The following is a 6,217-nucleotide window of genomic DNA, read 5'->3' as shown; positions in this document are numbered from 1 at the left end:
ATGAAGATATCCTTCATGTGAAAATGCTATTGAAGCAGAAGTTTGAGATGAAGGATTTGGGAGAGCTGCGTTATTTCTTGGGCATTGAGGTGATTAGATCACCAAGTGGGATACAGCTCTTGCAGAGACAGTATGGATTGGACATGCTGTCCAAATATGGGATGACAAGCTATAAGCCTATTTCAGTTCCTTTGGAGCAAAATGTGAAGCTGAGCACAGATGCAGGTGAGCTTCTCGAAGACCCTACTATGTACAGACGCATAGTAGGAAGTTTGATTTATATGACTATTACCAGGCCAGATTTGAGCTATGTTGTTGGATTGATAAGTCAGTTTATGCAGGCTCCAAGGAAACCACATTTGGATGCGGCTAGACGCATACTCAGGTATGTGAAGTCCACATTGCAGTATGGACTATTTTATGAGACTGGGGTTCAGATACAGTTGCATGGATACACTGATGCTGATTGGGCTGGTAGTATTTCTGATAGACGATCTACCAGTGGATATGTGTTCTCTTTTGGAAGTGCTGCAGTCACTTGGAGCAGCAAGAAACAGCCTACAGTTGCCTTGTCGAGCACAGAGGCTGAGTACAGGGGTGCAGCAATGGCTGCATGTGAGGTAGCTTGGTTGCATGAGCTACTTTATGATATGCATCAGTCTACAGATGGACCAGTTGTCATTTATTGTGACAACATGAGTAGTATACACTTGGCAAATAGCCCAGTCTATCATGCTAGAACAAAGCACATTGAGGTGCATTATCACTATATGCGAGAGAGGGTTTTACTAGGTCTTATTGATCTAGTTTATGTCAGCACAGAGGATCAGGTAGCTGACATATTCACGAAGGCATTGGGCGTAGAGAAGCTGCGCAAGTTCAGAGACCTGCTTGGTGTGCAGGAATTGGGATTGAGCTCGAGGGGGAGTGTTGAGATATCGAGCTCCACTCGTGATACGCCAGGGTGACCGTTGTGTATTTATGTCACCGACTTGTCAGTTGCAGACGCGGTTGGTACACCGCCCATGAATAATAGCTACATGATAGCTATCCTTATCTACTCTAGTTCGTGGCTCAGTTAGTATGCCACCTTAGTTAGTTGAGTTTGGTTTGAGACCCATATATAGGGTTCTTCTATTTCTTTGTACTAGAGTTCTTTTGACTTACACAACTAAGAAGAGGAAAACTATTTTCAGCCTCCACCCTTGTGTGTCTTCCCCCATTGTGCAAGCAAGAAAGCTTCAAGCGAGACTCCTTTCTTCTCTCCCACAATCTTGACACAACCTCTGTCCCTCTCCCTCTCCAACCTCTCATCACCCCCTCTCTCTAAGCTCTCACCACCCCTCTCTCTCTTCTCTCTCTCTCCAACCTCCCCGTCTCTCTCTCCACCTCACTCTCTCACTAACCCCTCTCCCTCTCTCCAACCTCTCACCACCCGCTCTCTCACACACTCGCTCTCTCACATGCACACACACATACACATATGCACACACTCTCCACCTCTCCCTCTTTCACTCGCTTTCACATACATACGCACGCACACACATACTCTCTCATACATACACACTCACACAGATACACACAATCTCTCTCTCTCTCTCTCTCTCTCTCTCTCTCTCTCTCTCTCTCTCTCTCTCTCTCTCTCTCTAGCGGCACGGCCCGACAATGGCTCTTAGATGGTGCCTCCTGAACAGTAGCTCTACTAAGCATCTCTCTCTCTCTCCCTCTGTTGCACGGTTCTCCTTGGCGACGGCCAACACAACAACAATAGGATTATGGCCACACTCAATACAACAGCAACGAGAGTGGAGGAACTACAATCGCACCCAACACAACGACTACTCTCGATACAATGGCTTTTGGGCTCCTAGATTGCCTTGGGTGACAACCCCAACCTGCAACTTCCATGCATTGGCCCTTAGGCAACGACCCTTGGATTAGATTGGGACCCCTATAGCGACACCTAGACTAGACAGTGCCTGGGGTCTTGGGCGCCTAGATTGTGGCCCCTACAACTCCTAGCCTGGCCCAAAAGTGGCCACACGAAGAGAGAGAGAGAGAGAGAGAGAGAGAGAGAGAGAGAGAGAGAGAGAGAGAGAGAGAGAGAACTCATGAGCTGCTACTCCTGCTCACCTAGTATTGCTCCCCTACAAGCTACCACTACTACTACTGCTCCTAAGTCCCATGCTCCCCTGTTGAGAGAGAGAGAGAGAGAGAGAGAGAGAAGAGAAAATAGTCAACCAATAGCAATTTTCATTTCTTCTCTCCCTCTTTTAAATTTTATATTTTTCTTCTCTCTTTCCCCCCTCTCTCCTCTCTCCCTTCCTCTCGCTCTCAAAAAATATTTAAATTTAAAAAAGACTTCTCTTTTTTCTTTTTCCCTATCTCTCTTCCTCTTTTCCTCTTTCTTCTTCTTATTATTATTCTTCTCTCTCTCCCTCTCTCTCTCTCTTCTTTGTTTTCTTCTTCTCTTTAATTTTTTTTCTTCTCTTTTAAATTTTATATTTTCTCTCTATAATTCTCTCTATGCTCAAATTCTCTATTTTTATTCTCTTTTTCTTCTCTTTGTCTCTCTTTCCCTCTCTCTTATCCTTAATTCTTTTCCTCTCTTTCTCGTAAATTTTATATTCTCTATAATTCTCTCTTAGTTTCCCATCTCTCTCCTCCCTCTCCTCTCTTTTTTGCTCTTTGTATATCTCTTTCTATATGTATATATATGTATATATATATATAATTTATTTATAATTTAAAAAATAAATTAAAAATTTTAATCGAACTAAAAGAGAAAAAGAGAGAGAGAAAAAAAAAACTTAAGCCCTATACATGAGGGTGGGAGGGAAAGAAGAAAAATGTTTTAATTTAATAAAGATTGTTATTTTCTCTTTCCCCCCCTCCTCTCTCAATCTTCTTTTGATCATTTTTCTCACTCTCACTCTCACTTTGTGTGTGAAAAACTATGTTCAAAAAAATTTACATGAAAAAAATAAAAAATATTTAACTAAAAGAAAAGTTTAAATTAAAAACTTAATCTAACTGAGAGTGAGAGAGAGAGAGACATTTGATTTAAAAGGAAATTTGATTTAATTAAAGGAGAGAAAGAGAAAGAAAACTTAAACCCTAAGATGAGAGGAGGGAAGAAGAAAAATGTTGAATTTAAAAGACAATTCTCTTTCCTCTTTTCGCCCCTCCTCGCTTAATCTTCTTTTTATCATTCTTCTTCTTCTTCTCTCTCTCTCTCTCTCTCTCTCTCTCTCTCTCTCTCTCTCTCTCTCTCTCTCTAAAACACTATGTTCAAAAAAATTAAATTTAAAAAAACTATTAAAATATTTAATTAAAAAATTTAATCTAGGAGAAAGAGAAACTTTTGATTTAAAAAGAAAGGAAAAAGAAAGAGAGAGAGAGAGAGAGATGATTATGAAAGAGGCTTTAATTTTTTTTTTTTTAATGAGAGATTATATGTGAGAAAAACCTAAGAGAAAAGGAGGGGTTTTTGATTGAAAAAGAGAGGTTTGGAAAAAGAGATAGATTCGGGGCTTTCCGAACCTTCGTATTTTGTCAGCAATCTAAGCTAGATACTTTTATGAAATGCAATGTTGGTATTTTATGTTCCTTGTTAACTTGCTGGCGATAAAATAGCTAAGAATTTACACCATTTTAAAGGAAAAACCAAAGTTGCATGGTGAAAAACTTAGACAGCAAGTGGCAAAATGAGGCCCGACTTTGGGACCCAAAGGTTGCATGCATGTAAAAGGTTTTTTTCTATAAACTATAAACCTTGGTACAGGTTGCAACTTTGGGCATCGCATATGATTGTAGGTAAACGAGAGAGGAAGAATAAGAATGCGAGGTCCGGCAGATCATATAGCAATGGAGACGATATAAGGGAGGTGGGATGCCTGCTATAACTGGATGGAGTCAGGGATGAACCGAGGATAGTCCAACTTGGAGTCGAGCCAGGGGTTTTCATCAAGAAGGCGCGCTGCTTCTTCCACCCTACTGCTGCTGCTGTCAGAAGCGAAATAATGATGTGAGGCCTTCCAGACGGCGCTGCAGCACTTGAAGCCACTGCCGAGGCTAACCTGCCATACGCGATCGCCGGGCTTGACCCGCTCCATCACCTCCAGGTAGGCGAGCTCATACCAGACGGACGTGGAGGAGGTGTTGCCGAACCTGTGGAGGGTCATGCGGGAGGGCTCGATGAGAACGGGGGGCAGCTGGAGGCTCCGCCCGATCTCCTGGATGACGGCCTTGCCTCCCGCGTGGATGCAGAAGTGCTCGAAAGCCCGCTTGAAGTCCGGCACGTAAGCCTTCTTCTGATGCTCCGGCCCGCGGACCTTCCGCACCACAATACTCACGCCGTACTTGAGCAATTCCGACGCCGGCAGCACGCGCGGCGCGAGGCTAGTCATGTTCCTTTTCAAGGTGTCCCCGGCCACAGTCAGTAGGTCTTTGGACAACGCCACCCCGACTGCCCCGACCTCGTCCTCCCCGTGCGTTATGCAGGAGAACGACGTGTCATCCGCCGCCGTGATGGTCCTCTCCGTGTGCAGCAGCTCATACTTGGCCCCCCTCCGGCCGGGCCAGCCATTGCACAGCAGCATGGCTGCCCCTCCCGTCCGGAACAGGCAGTTGGCTATCAGCATCGACCTCCGTTTCCCTGTGTAGTCCCTCCCGGACATGTTCTCCGAGCTCACCACCAGCGCATACGTCTGCTTCCGCCGCACACGCAGGATGTCGCTCACCATGTCGATGGCTACCAGAGACGCTGCACACCCCATGCCGGACAGGTTGAAGGTCTTGATGTCCGATCGCATCCTGTACCTGTTCACCAGCATAGCCGAGAGAGAAGGGGCCGGGTAAAAGAGACAGCAGTTGAGAACGAGGACGCTGATCTCTTGCGGTTGGACTCCGGTTCTGCGGAAGAGGCTGTCAAGAACCGAGAAGAAGACGGTCTCTGCCTCGGCCCTGGAGTAGACCATCCCGGTGCGGCAAGGCACGTAGCGGTAGGACGGCGGCAGGGCCGTCTGCTGCCCCAGCCCTGAGTGCTGCAGGATCTTTTCCTGAAACTTTATGTTGATCTGAGACGTGCCATTAAGAGCACTGTGCTCCAAGAAGCTCGCCGTCGGGATCCTCCACTCATCCGGAGGCCGGAAACAGGTGTAATCCACCATATATATACCTCTGCTCTGCCGCCTCCTCACTATTATGATCATCGCCATAGCCAGAGCTACTGCAGCTATTAAGAGAGGCGTAGGACTGTACTTTGTGCAGCTCAGGACCAGCGGCTTCACCTCACGGACAAGCGCGAAGTGATCAATGGAGAGCCATGTCACGTAACCCATAAAAAGTCCGCTCTCCCAGAGCAGCCGTTTGACGAGCCTGAGGCACGCACAGGTATGAAGAGAAAGAAAGAGCAGAAGAGAATACACTCCCTGATCTACCTGACTCCTGAGAACTTAGCAGCTTTGATCTACCTGAAAGAAGCTGGCTCTCTCTCTCGTTGCTTCAGCTCTTACTGAGAGAGAGCTCTTTTCGAGAAGCTCTTTTCGAGAGTGCGTCTCTGCTTCGGAGGAAGCCACCGATGCACTGCAGGCAAAAGATCCACGCCGATGATGAGAGCCACCATCCGCATGGACACGTATTAACCGACTTTCATTAAAGTCCCGGCCAGCATCTGGAAAGGTTAGGTTTGGATTAACTAGCCCCGACTCCGTGCAATTGTGCAAGTGCACGATGAGGGTAGAGTAGTAGCCAATCGCAATCGCATTTATTATCATCTTTAACATATCTACCGATAGCTGTCTAATCTCATCTAATCTCAATGATTAATAAAGTTTATACGGCAGTCGCAAGTAAGAGACCCACGGGTTTTACCTCTTTAAGACCCTTGAAAGTTGACATGGTTAATATTTAAATGTCTCCCTCTCCACTTCCTTACATGATGAAGCACATTAATGTAATCCCATTTATTATTTGAGCTGTAGGTTTGGGAGGCAAATTTAAATGTCTCCCTTTTGACTTCCTTACATCATCAAGCACATTGGTGTAATCCCATTTATTATTTGAGCTGCAGGTTTGGGAGGCAAATTTAAATGTCTCCCTTTTGACTTCCTTACATCATCAAGCACATTGGTGTAATCCCATTTAATACTTGAGCTGCAGATTTGGGAGGCACTGAAGCTGCAGAGAGCTCCCGAACTTGCAACTCTCAAACCAA

The 6,217-nt window shown here is 45.5% G+C and overlaps 1 pseudogene; it reads right to left on the bottom strand.

Moving 5' to 3' along the window:
• Positions 1-3,492: 3,492 nt before the first annotated feature.
• On the bottom strand, positions 3,493-5,617 carry LOC148011579 (3-ketoacyl-CoA synthase 4 pseudogene; annotated as a pseudogene).
• Positions 5,618-6,217: the final 600 nt, after the last annotated feature.

The sequence above is a fragment of the Lygodium microphyllum genome, chromosome 28, assembly GCF_053477565.2.
Source record: "Lygodium microphyllum isolate KBCC chromosome 28, Lygodium_microphyllum_v1.1.10, whole genome shotgun sequence".
In the NCBI taxonomy this organism is placed as follows: Eukaryota; Viridiplantae; Streptophyta; class Polypodiopsida; order Schizaeales; family Lygodiaceae; genus Lygodium; species Lygodium microphyllum.
Note: the sequence above shows the minus strand (reverse complement) of the source record. Positions and strands in the feature narration are given on the sequence as shown.